The sequence below is a fragment of the Thamnophis elegans genome, chromosome Z (assembly GCF_009769535.1).
Source record: "Thamnophis elegans isolate rThaEle1 chromosome Z, rThaEle1.pri, whole genome shotgun sequence".
In the NCBI taxonomy this organism is placed as follows: Eukaryota; Metazoa; Chordata; class Lepidosauria; order Squamata; family Colubridae; genus Thamnophis; species Thamnophis elegans.
Window position 1 is genome coordinate 95291393 of NC_045558.1, and position 24389 is coordinate 95315781.

The 24389-nt window shown below is 40.7% G+C and overlaps 1 protein-coding gene across 8 annotated transcripts in view; it reads left to right on the forward strand.

Annotated features, from left to right (window-relative positions):
* CDK12 (cyclin dependent kinase 12) overlaps positions 1-22778 on the forward strand; it is a 104174-nt gene extending 81396 nt beyond the window's left edge. For 3 of the 8 annotated variants that reach the window (XR_004256859.1, XR_004256854.1, XR_004256861.1), the window contains one exon: positions 653-863. The gene's annotated coding sequence lies outside the window, so the exon portion shown is untranslated. Of the gene's footprint in view, positions 1-652; positions 864-4177; positions 4290-4371; positions 4681-12793; positions 15133-15525; positions 18146-22610 lie in introns of those variants that run through there. The other 5 variants (XR_004256856.1, XR_004256858.1, XR_004256857.1 and 2 more) reach the window with 5 other exon arrangements.
* The last annotated feature ends 1611 nt before the right edge of the window (positions 22779-24389 follow it).

The window sequence follows — 24389 nt, forward strand, 5'->3', positions numbered from 1 at the left end:
CATTTTTTCTTCAAGACTAAATATGCCTATTTCATCAGTCTGTGCCAATAAGACTTATTTTCTACCATGTTTTCCCAAAAATAAGACAGGTCTTATTTTCTTTTGACCCCCCCCCAAATAAGCGCTTGGCCTTATTTTTGGGGAGGTCTTATTATTTTTGAGGTGCAGGAGGGAATGAGTGTGGCCTGCTGCTGTGTTGCAATATTTTGAGGGAGGGCTTATTTTAACACATTCACTTAAAAGCCCAATTGAGCTTATTATCCGGGGAGGTCTTATTTTCAGGGAAACAGGGTACTTCTTTGATTATTTTCACTGCCCATCTCTGTATCTCTGCAGTTTCTTTGAATATATTTTTAAAAATTGTGCCCAGAATCATATTTAATACTTATGTTGGGTTCTGACCAATAATAAATATATAATAGAAATATTTCATTCCACGATTTAAAAGTTATGCTTCTTATGCTGTAATCTAAAATTTTGCTTGCATTTTAATCAGAAATAGGAGGAGGGGTATGCATTAAGTGTGTTTGATGCTTTGAATTATTTCTAAAAAATAGTAAAGGCAGGATAAAAATAAATAAATATAGTATCACATAATGCTCTTATTTAGCCCACTACATAGGCAATCATGTTTTTTCTTTATCTTATATAGTTGAATCTTGCTGCTATTACTCAGACGCCTCCTTTTCAGGAAAGAACAGAAAGAAGTTCATGCAAATCATCATCCATTTTAGATTTGAAGGCTGCCAATTTGGAAGAAGAAACATCAACTCAACTTGACTTCTCCATAACACTGGCATCTGCATGTGAACATTTTGGTGTCTATTTTTATAATAAGGCAAACCCAAAAAAATCAATTTTTTTGAAAATAGAAACTCTTATTATAGAAAGATTGAACGCTAATTGCTGAGAACAACAGTTTAATTTTGAGCAAACTCTGATCTTGACATCCTATCTTTTTAACTCTTGATTGTACTTTGGATTGTTCTCTTGAATTTGTATTTTTTCCCCCACCTTAATGGCACTAATCCTGCTTAGCTCTTTAAATTCACATTTGGCTGCTAATATTTCCTAGATCAGTGATGGCAAACCTATGGCACGCATGCCACAGGTGGCACACAGAGCCCTCTCTGCAGGCACGCGAGCAGTCAGCCCAGCTCCACCGTGCATGCACATGTGCCTCCCACTGGCCAGTTTGTCTTTGGATCTCTGCCGTGCATGTGCGGGGAGCAGGGTGCATGATCGGCAGGTGCTCACATTGCATTTGGGGGTTCATGCGCATGCACACTCCCCCACACCCCATTTTGGGCCTGGAAAGCCTCCTTCACCAACCTGGAAGCCAAAATTGGGCGAGGGGGGACAGGGCACATGCAGGCGAACGCATGCAAGCATGAGGTTGGGGCACATGCACAGGGGGCGCTTGCATTGCATTTTGGGGTTTCACATGTGCGCGTGCGTGCTTTGGGCACTCAGCACCAAAAAGGTTAACCATCACTGTCCTAGAATGATTCATGACATCTTCTGGATTTGACCCTGGACTTTGCTAAGTCCAGTAGATACAGTACAATTATCCCTAGTAAAAAATAATAATAGGAGAACATTGTTCACATATTGCTTGCTGATGATTTATAGAAAAAGCAGAGGTGACTGGGTTCAAACAGCTAAACCAGAAGTCATGGTTTACAAACAGATTTCATGTACTGGGCTAAGGCACAAATTTGGAGGAAAAATCACATTATAGCTTAGTAATTTGAGAAGCCAGTCTGTGTCTGATTTTGACATAAACAGCTGTTGGAGCTTAAATGGACCACGGACCTAGAAGCCCTGCTCTGGTTTGATGTCATCTGGTTTTATCTATATAAATATTAGAGAAGAGCCACAATAATTTTGCATTGGCCTCTTTGTTATGAAATAGACTGCTGAGTATATTGCAGGATGTGTTACATTGTTCGCCTTCCTCTAAGTGAATGTAAGGCTGAAACTGTAAGGGAGAATCATTTTTTAAATTTTCAATGTTAGTTGGAGATAAAAGGAGATAAATGCCCTATGCAGGGATACCAATGTTTATGCTGGTATCTCAGTGTTTTATTATTGATGTGTATCTAATGCTAAAACTTATTTATTTGCTTTGAAAGGCTTAACCCACCCATTTGCCCCTGTACTCAGTGAGTTTAAAAAAGGGATTTGAGGGGCACTTCCATGTAGCCTGTCAGTTCTCCTTGGACATAGTAGCACCATGGTTTATTCGAATCTGGCTTAATGTTTTATGTAAATTCAGCTTCTAGATGTGTGCACCATAGTTTATGGTTATGTTGTAAGAACCCAGCTAGTTATTTCCTATTCAGCAACTATAGTTAGGACAAAGCCAACTGTGTCTTAGTGGAACATGTAAATGCCAAGCTTTATATTAAATTATTTTTTTTCTGCCACACAGGTTGATAATTATGATGACTGTTGTGTTTAATTAGCTATTTTATTTGCATTATGTAGTTCAATTGGATTCTAAAGGTGGCATATATTCAAATGTTCTAAACTACATAAGTAATCATCAGAATTATTCCAATTACAGACAAACAAAAACAAAAACCTGTAAATGAAATAACAAATGAGCTAGCTAAACCAAAGACCTCATTTTGTTGAGTCAACTGCTTGTTGAATACCGTAGTAAGGATAATGTTGTTTTCATGGTTTTATAGTTAGGGGTTTTGTTTTTTTTAGTTTTATAATTCAATTGCCAAAATTAATTCAATGTTTTAAAAAGAAGGTGGAAGAGATTTGCACAAACGAAGACAGAATGGCAGACTTCTCAATCAAATTTTTCTATAACAGTCCAAACTACATGTTTTAATTAAACTTGCTTACAATTATAACACAGGTTTAAGCATAAGGATCTTGCAACAAAGATGGAGGAGCATTACATTTAAAAAAAATATTTAAACTCCTTTTTTTAAAAGTATTGTGAGATGTTGCACAATTGAAAGAGGAGACCAATGGACTAACAACAAAATTTAAAGTAGGTTCCTCAATCACTGACTGCATTTAATCTTCTGGCTTTACATTCTGTTGTTCAAATAACTGTGGCTAAATGGATAAATGCTATAAATGGATGTTTCTCTCTGGTTGATTTTGTGCCCTAATCATGGTTATGTATGTTTTTACATACATCTTAAGTGGAGCATTATAGTTTAACATAATCAGCTTAAGAAGTTCATGTAATGAATTAGTATTTGATATTGATCTTATTCCAATCATGTAAGAAACATCAGGTTAGAGTTCTCCAATAAGAATACAAGGAAGGACTCATAATATAAACTGCGATTAGAGTAGGAAGAGATGTTCAAGGAAGAAATCTGTAGATAGTGATCCTCATTGTGGGCTTTGTAAAACTTAATTTATCATTACATCATGGACAAATATTCCAAATGATGCCATTCATTCAAAAGTTCTTTGACTTGTGTGCATAAAGTTGATTTACTTATGGAGGCTGTATCATATGTAAATAGATGTCATTTTTTAAAATTCCCATTGTTTTAATATGTAATAAAATAAATGACAAAATAATATGCAACTTTCTCTAGAATTCTTGGTATGCATTATAATAAATAAAGCAACATTGTGTGCTCAAATCCCAATATTTCCTAGATCATGTACATGGTTAACATCGATAAACTGATTTTATGGAAAAAGAAAGAAAAGAAAAGAGCAGCCATTTATGGAAAGAGCTCATTTCTAAGAGATGATTTTTTCTAAAAGATTTTAAATGAAAGATGCATCTGGAAGATGGATAGATGAATGAAAAAGGGGGAACCTAAGCTATATTGAAGGTTAAGGGAGAAAATCTACAAGGCAAATTATTCCCTGGTATTAATTTTATAGAGCACAGCTCAGAAACAGATTCTCCTACATGTGAAATTAATGGGATATACAGAAGAACACTAAAAAGAAATTCACTCCAGGGCCTAAGGTGCTATATGAGGAAACCTGAGTTCTAGCCCTGCTCAAGGCACAAGGTCATGTTACGATGGCCTTAGACATCCACTTTCTCTCAGCCCTAGTAAATCATTTTCAAATAATGTTGCATTGAAAACTGCATGGACTAGACCCAGGAGCCAAGACTGATTTAAAGGCTAAAAAAAAAGTAAGAACACTGCCTAACCTTTGCCATGTAATATTTCAGCTTCACATTGATTCATCATGGAGGAACCTCCTTTTGGAACATATATAAATGTGTGAGAATGAGGGATAACATCCAGAAGAATATGCCAAGGAGGATAAGAAAAACAAGGAAGGTATGTGAAGTTTAAAAGACTGCAATAATTTCAGATCTTTTTCTCTCTGATTCTCTCATCTCTCTATTAAAATTAAACCTAGGTGTATCTGTCTGAGACTTACACAGAGGTAGCAACAGAAGAGGATAAGGGTGAGGAACTCTCAATAGTCTAGCAATCATGGCCAATGATGGAAAAATACTGTGAAATGTACTTCAGCAAATTCTGAATAGAGATAATGTAGATGTGTATGCCTAAGCAAAATAAAACCAAAATGATGAAACATACATTGTGGCATCATAATGTAACCTGTGTCCCATCACACTTTCAATGCAAGGTTGCCTAGGTATATAAAAGGTAGAGGTTTAATCATGACATCGCAATGCACATTTTGTCACTTGCTTCCTTTGTTCCTTGTGAATGCCTATGTGGAGAGAGTCTCCTCCCCTGAAATAAAGGATGGGTATGAAAATGCACAGGGATGCTGTACGTAGTTTGCATTTATCCAACATAAGTCACCTACAGATATACATCTATTTTCCCCCACACATATAGCTATCCCTTAAGGAGAATGGCCACAAGTCATTGTTTTTAAGTGATCGGTGATGGCTTCCATATTTTTGTGCTTGGAGATCTTAATTTTTGGTTATTACCAGCAAGGATTTTTAGGCTGAAGCAGTTCACACATGGGCCAGGTATTCCATGAATACACATGGCATATGAGTCAGGTAGTTGTATTTTAATTCATGGAAAGCACCATGGGAAAGATTTTCCTTCAGTGTCACTTAATCAACATCTGAATCAATTTCTGAATGAATAAATATACAGTGAGTTGCGGTTGAGTCAACACACTATCCCTGATCTAGTTTTCTCCATTAGCCTTCTCAACTTAGTGTCCACCAGATATCTTGGAGCAACTCTGAGAGTTGTAGTCCCAGAACATCTGGAGGAAATCAGGATAGAGAAGACTAAATTGCACACTATTCTTTAATCACCTCAGGACTCAAGCAGACTCAATGGGAGTTGTTTCATGTAGTTAAAATCAGATCACTTAGATTCTTGTAGCAAGAATGGGTGAGGTTCACTTTTAACTGCAAACTTTGGCTTGTAGATGTAAACAGCAAGGCTCCCGCCATTCCTATAGGTGCTGTGCTCCCCCTGCCAAAAAACACCTCAGGAAAGGGAGAGAACAATAATTGTTGGGAAGAAATGCAGAGCAAAGATTCTTCTTCCTCCCTCTCTTGAGTGCTCCTTATGATTTTTAAACACCCTCGTTTCATTGTGAAGAAACAAATCTGACACAACTGGGCCTGCAGATAGTGCTCTCTCCAATTGTTGATAGTCAATCCACACATTCAGTTGTCTGTCATGTAGTGTGTTATGATTGCAGATAAAGAAATTGTAATGCCACTATATAAATAAGTAATGCCGACATGAATTTGTTCCATTCTTGTAAGAAGTAGTGTCAGTGAGGAGCGATAAGGGGTGGAGGGAGTAGAAGGTTTCGCCTATCGTGAACAGCTAACTTAATGCCCTGCTCTTTTATAAGGCTGTAGAGAAGGGCACTCTGCCCACGTGCAGAATCACCCTGTTTTGATCATTTGGGTGTAGCCTATCTCCAAGGGAATATATCTCCAGTTTACTCATACTGTACTTCGAAGCATGCCAACTTAGTATTCACTTCCTTTAGAACAATCAACCTGAAGAAAGCTGAGCATGGTAAATTCTTGCCACGTTCCTTGCCTGCTGGATCTCGGGCGGGGTGGGGGAGAAGCAAGGGGAAAGATGTGCTATTATTGTTAGCGTTTGACTGGGTCCCTTCTGTGCCTTGCCATTCATTTAAAATTCTGATTTAAAAACCAAAAGAGGCTCTTTAAAATTTCCACATTAGCATGCCGTTTGTATGTTAGGCCAAGATGCTCAGGGATGCTTTTTGGCAGAAGTCGCCCTCTGACAGCTTTTGCCAGCAATAAAACAACACATGAATAAAAAAAAAAAAGTCAGGAGCTTTTTAACAATTTCTTCCCCTCCCTGATAGGCAGAAACAAGGTGGTACAGGTCCCGAGCAGTGGATGAGGGCATTTAAGGCCTGGAATTCAGGCTATTGTCTCTGTTTTTGGCCAGGAAAGATAAGAATCTCTAGTTCTGCTATGGAATGTTACATTTAGAAACAACGGGAAAGGGGCAATCTGTATCAAAGAGACAGTGCTTTGCTACTCACAAATAAACCCCCCGCTCTGCCTTGGCAACCTTCGTCCCCTCCTTCCTTCCCTCTGTCCCTTGGGGAATTGCTTGCTTCTTCATAAGGACAGATGTCTCTTTTGATGAGGACACAAGGATTTGGCTGGCTTCCTGGACCAGCCCAACTTCATTAATGGGCTTTTGCGCAGCTTGGGAACAGGTGGGGTCGGAGAGCGAGCATTTTCCATAAAATGTCGTGCCACATAAAATACGATGGTACCAGTGGATGAGAAGCCGACAGCAGGATAGGAATTGGAGGGGGAGGAGAGAAAGGTAGAGAAAGGTGGTTCTCTCCATGCAGACAAACACAAGTGATAAGATGTTTTCATGAAGCCAACACACAGTACACTATATCTTCTCCCATTGCTACTTTATGGGATTTACTGAATACATACATCTTCTCTCAGCATCAGATGCTCCAAATAAGAATTAGGATTACTCCATGTGCAGCTGGATAATTTTAGACAGTAGAGTCTCCATGCAGGGACCCTCAAACAGCCATGCATACTAAGCAATCAAAGGGGGGGCAGAGCAGAATTATGGGATGGGCGTGATGCAAATTGACCTTTGGCCCTGTTGCCCAGTTGAACTCCAGGGATATGCATGTCACCCACAGTCCTTTCAAATTTTAAGTTCAAGCATTCCAAGTTGAAGCCAAAAAGCAAAGCTGAATTCTGTGAAATGTTACATTATAAATATTTGCATCGTTTTGCATAATACCTTCTACAATATTTGTGATTTTTAATCAATGATTTTACTTCTGATAGCCGTGGGAAATGCAAGGTACAGTGCTTAAAGCAACAGGCTAGAATCTGGGAGATCAGGCAATTGGGTGATTTCCAGCCAGTCACTCTCTATCAGTTCTAGAAAGGAGACAATAGCGAACCATTCCAGAAATCTTGCTGAGAAAATTGCAGGAACTTATTTAGGCAGTCGCTAGGAATCAAAATTATTCAAAGTACCATTCCCTCTTTAAAACCATGGAAAATATCCTAGAAAATATTCATCAACTCCCCCTCAACTTTCTAGATTTCACTCATTGTAGGGTTGGTTTTTTTTAGTGCCTTTGAGCCAACTCTTAACTCCTGGCAACTAGTTCTGAAGTTTTTTTTTACAACATATTTTTGAAGTGATTTATCATTGCATTTTTCCTGGGACTGAAAGAGAGTGAGTGACCCAAAGTCACTTAGTTGGCTTGGTGACTAAGATGGGACTAGATCTCATAGTCTCCTGGTTTTTAGCCTAATATCTTAATCACTATACTACAAGTGGTGGGAAAAGGTTTACTACCGATTCTATGGATATAGCTTGGTGGGCATGGCTTAGTGGGCATGGCATGGGAAGGATACTATAAAATTCCTTCCCCTCTCCAGGGGAAGGTTACTGCAAAATCCCCATTTCCCCCCAATCAGATGGGACTCAGGAGGCAGAGAATAGATGGGGGCGGGGCCAGTCAGAGGTGTATTTACTGGTTCTCCAAACTACTCACAATTTTCGCTACTGGTTCTCCAGAATTGGTCAGAACCTGCTGAATACCATCTCTGTATACTATGTCAAACTGGTTCTGTCTCCAAATGTCACTTCCACATTGACAATAATTTTATATTTGAAAAACTTGAGAACGTATAGAAGTTGCGAAAGTTGCATTTGGGAAGAATAGCTAGAAAGTAAGAAGACAGAAATATATGCTTGCAAAGCAGTATTCTGCTTTCAAATGCCCATTTGTGGTAATTTGGAAATTCCCTGTGGATTCCTACCATACATTCATTTTGCCTTCTTCTGGGCATTGAATGAAATATGACAGGTCTGATCCTTCTCTTCTATGTTTGGAGCCAATCTGCAAAGGTTGAGCCATTTTATGAATACTTTGCTTTATTGACCAAGCAAAGTTGAGCCATCAGCTTAAGATGCCTGCCTGGCAATCAGTCAATTTGGAATAGAATGGAACACCAAGACTCCCTTGTTCCATGGAAAGGTTGAATATTAAGCGCAATTAGCACCTGTGTCCAAGGGGGCAGGGAAGGTGTAAAGAGGAAAGCAGTACAATATCTCATTTGAAAAATGAGATCTTAAAGTGAGATCTCTTATGGCATCATAAGAAAACCAAGTCTTCCAAAGATGAAAATCAATCCAACTTTTACCTTCAGTTCCAAGTGTGGAGGGGTGTGCAAAATAGATTGCAGCAGTAAAGATCAGACCCTGATGCTTTATTAATTTTAAATACATCAGAAGTTTTCTTAGTTTATGACTCCTGGATGAGGCCACCAAACAATGTGCCAAGTGGAATTCTTTGATCTGTATAAATTATGCATATTGAATGGCCTTTTATATTTTTGCATATACTGCTGTGCAAATTTTATTATTGTGCCTAACAATCCAGATTTATTCAGGTTTTATATGTTTATTCATATTTACATTCTGCAATGTTCTGTCATGGCATTCAAGATGATGTACTTAACAATCCCTCACACCAATAAAATATGGTTAGCTTCATGTACTCTCTGTCCATGTTTTGATAAGTACAAGTAAGGTACAAGAAGCCATGCAGATCACTGAAATCTGCCTCTCTCCTGGCACCAGGAAGAATTTTACTGAGCCACTGTTCTTCATCATGGGATTTCATCAGCTTGCACATTTTTCAACTAATTATTCAGGGACTCATTATGTCCAATTCAATTTCCTGTATATATTCCTCCACTTCAACACTGCCTATGCATCTCTGGTTATAACCAGTGCAAAGTCCAATGAATGCCCCATTACCTTGGCAGCCACAATCTATTCTGGCATAAGTCATTTTGATGCCCAAGGTAGAATGGCAAATGATTTCCTATCTCCAATTCAGAGTGCAGACTACATGTTACTGAAGTCCACCCCGTTCATTTTTGTACCTGGGCAAAAAGTCCATTAAGCACCACACTCTCAACTTGGCAGTGCATATTAATAAGCCAAATAACTGACATTGTTATCTTTCCTTCAGATTGCCTCACATTGCCAGTCTACCATGGGGTAACTCCAAGGAAAATTCATAGCTATGGCTTTCATTCTTTGGTTATGCTTGTCCCATATCATTCAAAGAAGATGCCATTTGTATCTAATGATTATTTAAAAAACATATTTTGCTTAAAGTCAACAAATGACATACTCCTTAAGTGACTGCTATACCATAAAATATGTTTGCCATTCCCCCCCCCCCAATATTTATGACTCTATTTTAATTTTTTATAAATGAACTCAGTAGGCTTTTGTCATGACCATAATACAATACAATACAATAGCAGAGTTGGAAGGGACCTTGGAGGTCTTCTAGTCCAACCCCCTGCCTAGGTAGGAAACCCTATACCATTTCAGACAAATGGCTATCCAACATCTTCTTAAAGACTTCCAGTGTTGGGGCATTCACAACTTCTGGAGACAACTTCTGTTCGCCTGATTAATTGTTCTAACTGTCAGGAAATTTCTCAGTTCTAAGTTGCTTCTCTCCTTGATTAGTTTCCACCCGTTGTTTCTTGTCTTGTTGTATTATTCTACACTCAGGTGCCTTGGAGAATAGTTTGATTTCCTGTTCTTTGTGGCAACCCCTGAGATATTGGAACACTGCTATCATGTCTCCCCTAGTCCTTCTTTCTATTAAACTAGACATACTCAGTTCCTGTAACCATTCTACATATGTTTTAGTCTCCAGTCCCCTAATCATCTTTGTTGCTCTTCTCTACAGTCTTTCTAGAGTCTCCACATCTTTTCTACATCGTGGTGACCAAAACTGAATGCAAGGAGAGAGGCATGGCTTATTGTACCTCATGCAAGGCATAGCCTATTTATAATAAAGGGGAAAATTAGATTTCACTGCAGACTAAACTCAAATAAAAACAAAGGCGAAATGATACATGATAAGTCGGGTTTCAGGCCTGGTTACAGCACGGAAACTGCTTTGGTCACGCTGATCGATGATCTCTGGCGAGCTGGGGATAGGGGTCACCCCTCTATCCTTGTGCTCCTTGACCTCTCAGCGGCCTTCGATACCATCGACCATGGTATCCTTCTGCGACGGTTGCGGGAGGTGGGAGTGGGAGGCACCGTCCTTCGGTGGTTCTCCTCCTACCTCTCGGACAGGTAGCAGTTGGTGTTGGTCGGAGGGCAGAGGTCAACCCCAAGGGCCCTCAATTATGGGGTGCTGCAGGGTTCGGTCCTGTTCCCCCTCCTATTTAACATCTACATGAAGCCGCTGGGTGAGATCATACGCCGGCACGGGATTAAATACCATCAATATGCGGACGATACGCAGTTGTATCTGTCCGCCGCTTGCCAACTCAGTGAAGCGGTACAAGTGATGTGCCAGTGCCTGGAGGCTGTCAGGGCCTGGAGGGTATGAACAAGCTTGCACTCAATCCCGACAAGACCGAGTGGCTATTGATGTTCCCTCCCAAAGATTGGCCAAGTATTCCATCTCTCAGGTTGGGGGGTGAAATTATATGCCCCTCAGAGAGGGTTCGCAATTTGGGAGTCCTCCTGGATCCGCAGCTGACTTTAGAACACCATTTGTCAGCTGTGACCAGGGGGACCTTTGCCCAGGTTCGCCTGGTGCACCAATTGCAACCCTACCTGGATCGGGAGGCCCTTCAGATAGTCACTCATGCCCTTATGACCTCAAGACTGGATTACTGTAACGCGCTCTACATGGGGCTGCCCTTGAAGAGTGTTCGAAGACTTCAGCTAGTCCAGAACGCAGCCGCGCGAGCGATTGTGGGTGCACCCAGGTACACCTACGTTACACCTATCCTCCACGAACTGCACTGGCTACCCACTAGTCTCCGGACTCCGGCGGCATACAAGACCAATAAACTGAAACTGAACTGAACTGATAAGTATTCTGCTGTCATTGTTAAGATATTGTCTGTCTGTGTGTGTGTGTGATATTTCTTCAAATGATGGAGATAAGATGGCATTTCAGGTTTTACATTGTTTAAGAAATTATAGTAAACTACATAAATGAAAGTAATTTGAAAACTGACAAAATTTTCATAATATGGTTATAAGGAACTATCTCAAGTCTTTGTCCCAGTTGTATCTCTTTTCATTGTAGATCTTATATTGTTTAGGAAGTTACAGTGAGGTTGTTTGTCTAATATATTTATATATGACCCTGACTCTGTATGATCAGGAATCATTAAATAACCACAATAATAATTAAAAACAAGTGAGAAGATTAAAGCCCAAGTAAATGAAAATTCCCAATGATTATTTTCACATAACATGTATCTTAAATAAATAAACTATATCAGTGATGGTGAACCTTTTAGACACCGAGTGCCCAAATTGTGTGCTCGCATATCCAAAGATATGTGCACGTGTGAATTCAAAATAATCTTGAAAATATTATTGACTCTCTGTATTATTGATGGGCTGAATTCATACTAGACGAGACAGAAATGGGACTAGGTAAGCCACCAGTTACCCGGTTCCATTTATGTCTTGTCTAGTATGAATTCAACCCATTAATAAAACAGAGAGTCAATAATATTCACAAGATTATTTTGAGGGTATTTTAAGATTTACTTTTGCGTATTAATTTGAATCTTGTGCAAATGGAATTGAAAATATATTATGGACATTAAATCAATGCTTACTTTGGATTAGAGCAAGATTTATTTATTTTACTGGTATGATGATTATCTAGGTGTTGGAAACAGCAGCTAAGTCTAAAGCACAACTTTATCCAGTCACCTTTGATGGTTGGAAGTAGATGGGGGCTACTCATCCTACGGCAGTCTCCTGAACATTTCTGGAGAAAGTGGTTCCGCCCTTGTGGTTGCCTTACTAACAACCTACCACATTTCACTAAGTCATTATAATCAAGCCTCTTTTCTTTTTGGCCATGCCAACTAAATTTCAGAGCTAGAAGATGCAATTGCCATGGCACAAATGAGGTTATTCATATTCTACCAGCCTCCTTCTTCTCCTGCAAGTTTCAGGCCCATCGTCTCTGAACCGTCTGGAATGCTGGCACCAGTTCCAGTCCTCGGTGCTCCCACAGAGAGTCAGCATGCATGGCAGGCTGCAGCATCATTATGATGATTGATTCTTTCAGCAGCTTACACACAGTGGGGTCCCTGCTACCAACAAAAATGGGGACACGGGGAAGAAGGAGGAACGGCAGCTTCCACAAAAGCTTCTTCTTGATACCTCTTTGGATTAGAGGAAAGACTTGCTCTAAATTGATTAAAAAGGAAGGAGAAGGGATATTCGGAATTGGACCCTTCCATGTTTGTGCCTTTTGTAATTTGCAGGGTGGGTCTAGGAACCAAGATCGGAAACTGCAAGAGGGCTTCTCTTCTCTGGATGGAATTTGGCAAGATCGGTTGCACTGAGTGGTATTCTTCAATCTCCGAGAATACTTTTTACATCAGTTTGTCCCGTAAGGAATTCTTTTCACCTGCAACAGAATCCTTATACATTGAAAAAAATTCTAGGTACAGTAAGTTGAAACATTGTGTAGGCATTTTGCATGCCAGAGAAGAGTTCCCAGCTGTGCATCACCCACCCCTCAAAGGACATTGATGCCAGTTTAGAAATATTTATAGGTTGTCTTCGAGTTATGACTACAATTTCTGTGTAAGCTGTTGAAGTCATAAGTCGAATCAGACCCGATTTCACCTCCATTTTTATGACAGTTTTTAAGCAAATCACCACAATCATTAAACAGATCTGCAGTCATTATGCAAACACTGCAGATATAAGTAGGGACCCATTCCTCCAAATGGACACATTTTGCTGGAAACCAGCAACAAAGGTTGCAAATCGCAATCAAGGGACCACAGGACACTGTAATTGGTTGCGAATTGCTAAACACCCAAACTGCAATCACATGAACGTGGAGTGGGAAGTCACAGTCGTAAGTGTGAGGATTGATCATAAGTGAGCAGTGGGCTTTTTTCACCACCATCATAACTTTCAACAGTCACTAAATGAATAATCATAAGTCAAGGACTACCTGTATTTTAATTTTAAGTACAAATTCAATATACAGTATGTTATCATGGAGGAAAAAAACTATATCAAATGATGCTTGTATTATGGAGAAGAGTCTATACCAGGGGTGTCAAACTCACGTTGTCACGGCGGCATCACGTGACATATCGGGATTCCCCCACCCCTTTGCTAAACCGGGCATGGGCGTGGCCAGTGCATGGCCAAACTCCAATGACAGCCTTGGTCTATAACATTCCAGAAAAACATCTGATAACCAATTTCAAAGTTTTTGCTCAACTTTCTAAAAGTTCCATAAATCAGATTTTCAGTGGAAAGCCACAATGGGAGGCCAAAAAGGACCTATTAGTAAAACAAAAGCCTTACATTTGCCTTATACTAGTCAACAAAGGCATTCATTTTGTTTTCCTTTCAAGTTCAGAATGTTTCCCTCTAAAGATATGCAGAACAAAAAGGCAGGTGTAGAGAAGCCAGGTAGAAGTGGTCCGTAATCTTTCCACATTTCCACACCTTCGGTTTGACATAGCTATTTTACTTGAGAGATATGTAAATACTGGGAAATCAACGTATCCCATTAAAGCTTCTTTATCAAGGATCCTGGTGTCTCAGTCGGTAACCTTTATGGTTTGCCCGGGGACCCAGCTAAACAAATTATCTAGGACTGTGGGTGCTCTTTTTAAAGCTCAGATGCTCTGCACTGGCCTCTGATTGGAAGGCAAGTATGATGTTTCAGCATGGACAAATGGGTCTAATAGAAAAATAGGATATGCTTACTCTTGCATGGCTAACAAAGCAACCCTTTCCACCTGCTTGACTTCCATCTTGTACCATCATTTCCAACCACAGACAACAGTAGATTTCTTGGATTGGAAAAATCCTAGATAGAAGCTAACTTTGGCTTAGCACTAACCACTTTGTTTCAGACTTACACTATTTTTGGCATAGAACTCCTCGCAATAAAACCACGAAATTCACCTGGCTGGCTTGGGAGCAAAAGTATCCCTGCTATTTCTTCCCCATTCTCCCCTGCTTTCTTCTTTTTGACAAGATAATAAAAGAAGCAAGACCCACAGGTCAATTTCCTTTTTCTGACACAGACATTTGAAAAATCTTCAACATTATGTCAACAACCAAATGTGCAGCTGGGGCTCAAGGCTGGCTGTCTCCAGTCCCAGCTCGGCTCAGGGAGCCGTAGCTCGCCAGCATGAGAGTTTCTCGCCCTGCCAAACTGAGTAATTAAAGCCTCTATCACATCCTATAAAGATGTGTTCTAGCAACAACAAGCAGGAAGAGGCAAAACTTCAGGCTGATTATCAGACCCTGATTTCCTCGTTAGGGTTAACATTACCAATGTTAGAACTGAACAGCTTTGGTTTTGTATCTCATATATCCTGTATTTCAAGAAAATACTGTAAAATAATAATAAATTGTTTTTTGGCCTAAATTTCAAGGTTAAGAACTTCCCAGTCAAGGTGGAGGTTTTCAAGGCTGCCTTTATACTTTATTTCCATTGAAATTTTATTTTATTTTATATTAATACTGAAGGTAAATTAATTATGCTTTCCTTCCTATTTTCAACTGTACTGGATTAATAAGCACTGAAATTATAGTATTAGAAGAACAAAATATAGAGCCGAGGTGGCGCAGTGGTTAGAGTGCAGCACTGCAGGCTACTTCAGCTGACTGCAGTTCAGCTGTTCAAATCTCACCGGCTCAAGGTTGACTCAGCCTTCCATCCTTCCAAGGTGGGTAAAATGAGGACCCGGATTGTTGTTGGGGGCAATATGCTGACTCTGTAAACCGCTTAGAGAGGGCTGAAAGCCCTATGAAATGGTATATAAGTCTAACTGCTATTGCTATTGCTAAAATGATAGTTCTCCAAACATTGTGGAGCCACAGCAGCCTTTGTCTTTCACCATTGATTGTGGGTCAATGAGAATTGGAGGGACACCCATTTTTAGAGGCCCATAGATTCCCTAATCTTACTTTATACTGATCACTTTTTCTTTTTTCTCTTTTTTATGGTGAAAAGAAAAGCAATGCATTGTGGCAGATGGATTCAACCATTTCCACCATCAAAGAAATTCTAGATTGCCACTCTCCAGAAGCATTTTGACTAGTTCTTTCAAATATCCCGGGCAAGGTTAGAATAGATGGTTTTTGTACATTTCCATGGGACGTTAACATTGAACTGAACAATGTAAAGTGGCAAGATTGAATTACTGTTAGGCTACTTCTACGTGGGGAATTAACTCCACTGGTTTTGCTGCCGTATGCATGGTTTCAATGAGCACTCTCTGCCAACTGGCACTGCTGCCAACAGCCAGTAAGGAGTGCAGAAAAATCAGCAGGACATGGCACCCCATTATCAACCCCAAGCTTCATCTTACTATATTTACGCTCCTTGTCAAGGAACAAACAAACAGGCCACAACATGGGGATGTGACAAAGCCAAGAAAAGAGCATCAGTGCACCATGGCACCTTGATTTCTCAGGAAGGTAGAGAAATCCTAGACGGTGGATATGGGCCAGTGCTCCCCTTCAAAGGAAAAACATCAGTCCCATAGCTCTAAAAAAGAATGCTGTGGTTATTGCAGGACTTCTTCTGGAGCAGGAGCCAAGCCAGATAGCTTGCAGAGTTAATCAGCTCAGTTTTCCAAGCCTACTGAACACCCTGGCATTGTCGGAATGCACAAAGGCAGCACAGTATCAGACTGGCATGGACTCAAATGGGATGAGGAATTGTCCTTGCCTTCTTGTTGCTATTCCTATGCACCGGAGGCTCCAATGCCAAACTGAGCGCTAAAGCTTTCAGCAAACAGCATTGCTTCAGGTGAGGATGATGGCAGCTTTTAGAAACACCGCCCCAGGAATATAAAGCTCAGTGTGTAGAAATATTGCAAGTCCAAAAAAAAAAAAGGCTGGGCCAACCATTTGTGTTGCAATCAAACTATGTGGCAGCCTTTGGTGGTCTAGAGTCCCCCCAGGGGTTTTGGTCTGCAATACCCATTACTCAAAGCTACTTAGAGCTAGTGGTACAATCCAAGGGAAAACATTGTACTCTACTCTACTCTGGATTGGCTTCGGTGGATGGTTAGTACCTAGCCCAGCTGCTTATCTGGCCTCAGAAGCTAAGTAGAGTCATGCCTGATCAGTCCTTTGGTGGGAGATCTAGGGCTATGGGTTACCGCAGGAGGTGAAAACATAATCTCAAAGAACTAAATCTAAATCATTTTCAGACAAATTGCAGGAACATAGTCACAGAGTCACCAGAGGTTGAATTGACCTGAAGGAGACATTGCCTTTTAAAATTAACATAAAGCATATCTCTTTGTTATAAGCCTAAAGATTAGGACATTGAGAACTGAAAACTGCTGAATAATTCTGTCTGTGAGTGTGTATTATCTATTTAATGCAAAATTCAGGAGGTGAGGTTGCTAAAGCATTTGGGGAAGATAACAGTTGCATGCAGATATGCTGCATTTTTCAAATGTAATACCTGAGTGGTCCCCCCCCCGTCCCCCCGCAACCAGGATTGTCTTTTAACATCTCAGACAATATTTGCAGCAAGGCCATTATACCTCCCTTGACTCTTCTCATAAAAGAATGCTAATTCCCCAGAGTCTCTTTTTAAAAATCTTAGAATCCCTCTAGTGGTCAATAAGCTTCAGAACAGGCATAGTTTTGTCCTATGGAAGCCTTAGAGTAAGATTTCAGATATCTTTCCTTCCCACAATACAGTTGTCAAGAGACTACTTTATTTTATTTTATTTCATTTTGGATCCCACCTCTAGTTTCCTCAATAGCATCTTGCCAGGCAGAAATATAGCAAGTGAGACTTTTCCTGGCATGGGGGCAGTGTGGATATGTGCCATTTAGTCAGGTTGGGTAACTGATCCAATAAAGAATGGCAGTTTTCTTCTAAACTAGAGTTGCCATCTTTTAAGCAATCTTCATAATTATTAGTTCTGGCGGTTGAAGTTCACCAGCATATTTTTAAACAGAAGAAATAATAATTCTTCTAAAAGTATTCTTTTAGAAAAGTAGCTTTACACGCAACTGTGAGCAAGCCCAAAAATTTGTCTACAAGATAATGCAATCTAGAATTTTACTTTTTGGTTTCTGGAATGCTAATGACTTTTTAAAAGAGAAGCATGACTCTTTCTTTTGTTGATTTTTGGGACACAAAAGATCCCCCCCCCCATTTGCTTCCCAGATTAATGGAAAACAAAGCATTACATATTTTACACACCTTGAAGCTATGATGGCTTCATAGGGGAGGGGGGGGAGGTGGAAATAGCATTTTTAAACTGATACGATTACTGACTCTTTATGTCTGTTTCATTTATCCACATAAATTGTTTTCTAAGCAAATTCTATAAATAATTTACCTAAATTTACTATTCCAGATGACCACTAGGTGGCAACAAAGAAATCCAAAAACTCTGCCCTTTGCTGACATCTTGTGGTGATCCAGATGCTTTGCATCATGAATATCGTAGCAGCCAGTTTGAGCTGATGGTTAAGGCACCCGACTAAGAAAGCAGAAAACAATGAGATCAAGTCCCACCCTTGCCATGAAAATCAGCTTGAGTGATTTTGGGCCAGTCACTCTTTCTTAGCTCACCTCACCGGGTTGTTGTTGTGAGGAAAATAGGAGGAAGATATGTTGGATATCTTCACCACCTTGAGTTATTTGTAAAAATAATAAAGGCAGATAAATAAATAATAAAGGGAGAGAAAGAGAGAGGGGGGGAGGGAGGAGAGAGAGAGAGAGAGGGAAGTCCTTAGGAGAAAGACTACAAACTTCACCCCATTGAGTGGAGCCCCAGGCTTCTATTCCCCCCTTGAAATGTTTTCATAGCTCTCTGGAATTACTTCCCTTTTTCCCATTAGAAATTTGAAATCTGCTAAAGGTGGAGGAGCACAATAGATAGTCATAATGCAGAAGAAATTCAACAGATGTACATTCATCGGTGCTTCTTTACGGTGGGGGGGGGGAGTTGGAAGCAGCACTGATTTTTTTTCTTTGCATACCTCAAAAAGCACGAGAGTCTGTAGGAAGGCGGTGTGGCTCCATGACCAAACAACTGAATTTCTGCATGATCTCCAAAATAATTAATGTTTCTAGAGCACCATGAAGCGTTCATTCAATGCCACCAGATATTTCCCAGACAATTGTCTGTGTGTTTGCATGTGTGGGACCAATGTGATCTTTAAGCACACCTGTTTGCTTTTGCACATTAAAAATAGAGACTCCACCCAGCCTGCTGCTGTCCTGTTTATTTATAAACACCTGTTTTTTTCTCTCCCCACAAGTCCAAAGCTGTGAAAATCTAAAGTGGTGTTTTCTTTTATTTATGTTAGTGTTTAAAGCATACTTTCACCCATTTTGTAAGGCAGATATCACTTATAAAGTGGACCTCAATCAGGAGGCTTCTCTTTGCTGTCATCTAGCCATCTAATATTTGTCCTGGTTTGTGCAGCCCAGTTATGCTAGTCTTAATAACCAGGAGTGGAAATAGTTCACATTTATACTATACCGGAATAAAAGTGAACTCTATATTGCTCTAATAATTTAGAAGAAGTTAGGTAGGAGATGTTAGGCAGACTTTTATAAGCTCCAAAATAGAGGAAATGTTTTGTAAGCATATCAAACCCTGCTTATAAGTTTATTCAAAGGGAGAGTGGTGTAAATCCCACCACAGTTGGTGGTCCATTGAGAGATGGGCTCTGTAAAGTTATTTTTCAAATCTAAAATGGGTTAGTCAGTAACTTTCCTGATGACACTGAATTATAATTTCAGCATCCCTCATCAATGACCCTGCTAGCTGAGACTGTGAGAAATTAAAGTGGAGCAATGTGTGGCAGTCCAAATTTAATAGAAAGGAATAGATTGGCAGGAAATAGGTCCATGGTGCAAAAGGAAGGAAAGAAGAGGTATACTATTCTTTATCAGGCCTTATTTTAATGAAACGAAAATATCAGTCAATGTTACTCCAGATTTTTGCAGCTGAAATATGACAACTCTAGAGGGGAAAGAAAGTCTATTGATATTAGGGATGAAAGAAACAGCAGCAAGTTAACAAATGATACCAGAGGAATATGAGGGTAATACATGAGTAATATAATCTCGGTATGCCTCTTCCTCAAGAATCCCTTTGCATGAATCTCAACAATAGATTCTTGAGGTTCTGCTTGTTCAGAACTGCTGCTACAAGTCTGGCCTCCAATGGTTTAGAAATGTGCAAACCTCATTGATCCAGGATTGAAAACTCAACATGTTCTGCTTCCCTTCTGACCAAGGCAAACTCCTTCAGGGCCATGCTATTCTGGGAGGAATTTGGTAATTTCTAGAATTAAATCCTTCTAGAATTAAAACTGGAAGCAATTTTAGATGCTCCAGACAATATAGTTTCCATCGCCCTGGATGATGAAGTTTGCACATGCATATAATGGATCTGTATGGATAATGTAGCTGTAAAGTATTACATCAAATAACATTGGGATCCTACAAGCTTTCAGATAATTAAAGGAGAGGCCTGGGAGACTATATGTTGCCAGTCACCTCACATTTTAATAAATCTGTGTTCTATCTGAGAATTAAAGTCTGAAAGATCAATGAATGCTATATGCTTCCATGAAGAAACCTGTGTTACTTTATTGCAGGGAGAGAAAAGAAATGAAAAATTTTATGAGGTTTTCCAGATGTTACTGAACTATACTTCCAGCTACTGTCTATTATTGGCTAACAGACTGGCCCTGCTGGGAGCTATAATTCAACACATCTGGTGGACAGTTTCAAGATATGTTCACATGACACACTGAACCAATATTCAGCCCATGACACTTTAGCAGAGCGTGTTATAGTTATTTGTACTAAGCATGCTAAGGAAACTATGGCAAAACAAAATGTGGTTAAGCCTTTTTGAGTGGAGCCTACCTATAGTGCCATATGTTTATACTGTACCACAATAAACCTATTAATTTATATGGTGCCACATAAGTTGTTCTATCATTGCCAGGCTCTTTTTTCACATCTACAATTCATCCTGTTTCATAGGATCCACAATCTTTCAAATGTTGCCCGATTCCAGCTCAGACCTGCCTATTCCGCTTAAATGTTACCTTTGTTTATGCCTAATCTGGTCTTATTCCTGGACTCAAGAGGTCCCAGAGGTCTAGTGCTCGATTTAGCAAAAGTACAAAATTCAGATTATAGATGGCACAATATGTAGTGAAAATGAACAGTTATTTGGTATTGTAGAGGGAGGTTTTGCCACATATGTTTAAGATTAATGAACAAGCAAGTCTTCTTTTATCCAATTGTTCTCAGGAAATGGATTGTAGACTAATAATTTTCATGTTGGATTGCAGCAAGATCAGCCTAGAATCCTGAGGCATTTTAAAGATTACAACATCAGTTGTGTGAGAGGATCCTTGGGATTGACCCTTCTTTCTCTGTGACTATGCTTGTGCATTGTAGTTGTTTCTTAATATTGTCATTTCTGATGTCAGATTGTGATCCATTTATTATTCTGCACAGTGACAAGTTACCTTGTCTTATGTAGAGTGCAGCAGCACATTGTTGACAAATGATGGCATCTATCATATTGCAAAATGAGCAACTAAGCAACTAAAATCCTATTGAATTCAAGGGGATTTAGTTTGGAATAAATTAGATTGGATTGCAAAGTGTGCCCATATGTTTTCTGGCAGTTATTGCTGTACCAGTAGTGCATATAGAAGTGAATATACTGTGTGCTATAGAACAGAGGAAACAGGAACAAACATAAACAAAAGGCAGACTTGAATACAAGGAGGGGAAAGTATTTAATGAGCCAGTTGAAGGCTCACAAAATAGCATGCAAGAGTTTGAGTTAGGAAGAATTTTAGTCAGAATTTTTTTAAAAAAAAAAACTGCAGCTACTAGTTAAATTTACAGTCTAAATTTAGTTGAGGGAGAAGGGAGAATACCAAAAATAAAACAGAACGAACATGTGGTTCCTTTGAAACATTGAACTTAGGAGCTGTTTGCCATTTAGTTTCTTATATATAGGTCTGGTTTCTTCCCCATGAAAACTCTACTTGCTGGCTTACAGATCCTCTTCCCACAAACCAATCCCCCCACCCCCAAATTTCTCCTCTATGTTAGCAATTTTAGCCAACAGTGTTGAGGACACCTTCAGTATCTATCTGCCTTTCCCAGCTTGGTTTCCTCTGGGTGGGTTAAGATTGTAAGCCCCAAAATTCCCAGTCAGCATGGCCTATGGATATTAGAATCCCGCCCCCCCCCAAACCCCAGGAAAGCTGTAGGTTGGAGAATATTGGTTGTTTGAGAAGTGTTTGTTTCTCTCAAAAGCAGGATCCACAGGGATGAAAGGCCCAGGCTGGCAGACGGAAGCCCATCTTCCCCAAATGTATCCTAAGCCTTCCTGACATATGGTTCTAGCTGCCCCCTCTTTAGTCATTTATATTTCTTCTTCTCAGAGTTGCTGTTGCATTAACATTTGCCTCTAGGCACCTCCGAGTCTAGATTGGTGGGCTCCATAAGGACTCTTTTATATATTTATTTTGCCATCTCCCACACTCTACGCCTCAGGAGACATCATGCCTCCCCCCCCCCGCCCCCAAAAGAGGAGAAAAATGTGGAAAAGGAACCAGACTGCTGTATACATAAAGTGTGTGTGTGTGTGTGTGTGTGTGTGTGTTGTGTGTATTTGTAATTTGTATTAGGAAGGATAAAAGTAGCAGCAAAAAGCCCTTCATATCCCAGGGAAAAAGAGGTTGAGAAGCTGGAATTAGGATGACTATGGGGGCTTAATATAAGAGAGCTGAACTGTATTCTACCATCTCCTAGCATCACATCATTTGAAGTCTGGAAAATTCTTGTGAACTGTTTAAAAGGCTACTAGAGTGGCTACTAGAAAAACAAGTTGGATACCTGAACATTTTTACTGAGTTATGAAATACAAAATAAAAACAATGAGGAGGAAAAAGGGGAAGAGAAGTGAGGAAGGATCAGGGGGGAAAAAAGAAGCACCGACTTCCTGCTCTCTCTCTCTTGCAGTAAAATAAGACATTAGCATCAAATCACAACTTTTTGCTTTTTTATAGTAATATGAACAAGCCAGAGGTGAAATGCTCTGAAGACTGCCACTGGTTCGCTTCGCTACCGGTTCGCTTTGCATGCGCTAAATGTACGCTTTGTGTGCATGTGAACCACAGCACTACCACGCAGTGCTGAAAAAGGAGAATTAAGAAGCCTTTTCTGAGTCTGCAAAGGTAAGTAGAACAGCGGGGTGGGGTGAGGGTGGGAAACAGCTGTGCTGCATGATTTAGATTCGCTGGAAAGCAGGATTTCCTGCTTTCTAGCGAATATAAATTGTGTGGCACAGCTGATTGTCACACAGGTGATCCTCAGAAATATCGTTTTGCCTGGTAAAATAATGCTAAAAAAAGTTTTTTAAAAAAGTTCCGACGATCAGCTGTACGACAATTAGCTGTGCCATGCAATTTCTAGCAAATATAAATTGCACGGCAAGCTGATTGTCACACAGCTATCGTCAGAACTACTAGTTCGCCTAAACCAGTAGTACTTTTTTTACTACTGGTTTGGGTGAAGCAATAGCATTTTTTACCACTGGTTTGGCGAACTGGTCCAAACCGGTAGCTTCTCCTGTGTGCTGCTCGGGGAATCCAATCATGGGTTAACTTTGTCCATTAGCCTAGAGACTGAGTAAGTAAATTTTGACCATGCCTCCTCTGACTGGACCGAGCCAGTTTTTTTACTCAGTCCAGCCTAACGAAACGTCTCTCAATTCTCTCTCTAACTAATTGACAAACTTCTCATTTTTTCATTGGATTCAGCAGTGATTTTGCCTTTTGTGGATTTCTAGCTGGTGGGGGTGGTGGCGGCAGTCCTTGCCAGCCCAATTCCTCACTGTTGGAGCCTTCCCCCTGTTCGGGGGTTGGGAGCTCTGCAGACTTGCTGCGCTGGGTGATTCAGCCGGCGATTCCGAGAGCGGCTTTGAAAGCCCTTGTTCTTGGCTTGCTTGGGCGCGGTTTGGGCTGGTGCACCGCCCTGCGCCGTTTTTGTGCGGGTAGAACCCGCCGGCAGGCACGGTCAATTCCCTGGCTGGATGCCTTGTCAGGCAGCCCGCTTTCGTCCTCTCAGCGAAGTGGCAGCCGAGCGGGGCTGCGAGGTTGCTGGCAGTTGGTTCCCTCCTCGCCGTTAGCGGTTTAAATTTCACGCTTTCAGTGCCGGTCGCCATTTTGAATAGCGACTTTGCACATGCGTTGGAAACGGCTGAAGGAGGCGGGGCAAGCTATTTCGCGCACTGGAGTCTGCGCTGTTCAGGCGATCCTCCCTTTTCCCTCACTTGCGGTTGCTGACTCAGGGAGGAGGTCGCTTTTGCCTTGGCCTCTGCTATCACGTGGCGACTTGGCGGTGGTGCGCAATTCGTGAAACTCTTTACTGAGTGTGATTGAGCTTTTTCAAATACCTTGCCCTACCATGGCAGATCAAGCAGTAGCTAAAGGTACTGTAGAGCCCATCTGTGAACTCCGTTCCCCTGGCAAGGGGGGGGCTAGCCCAAGGCCCGGTAGGGCCGCTACTAGGGCTTCCAGCAGTAGGCATCAGGCCTCATCCACTGCCCGGGACAAGTCGCACAAGCGCAAAGATAAGGCCAAGGTAACATCAAAGGCCTCTGGGGCTCCCAGTTGCCCATCCCTGGTCCTGATTCCACAAAGTGTTTCACCGGTGCGTGTAAATGAGCAGGGTTGGTCTCCTGATATTCAGTTGCCCCGGGCACCACTCCCTGAGGAAGGGGTCTTTGGGCCTCAATCTCCCCCAATTATTTCAGAGGCTAGTGGGGCTTCTATTCGTTCGCCCCC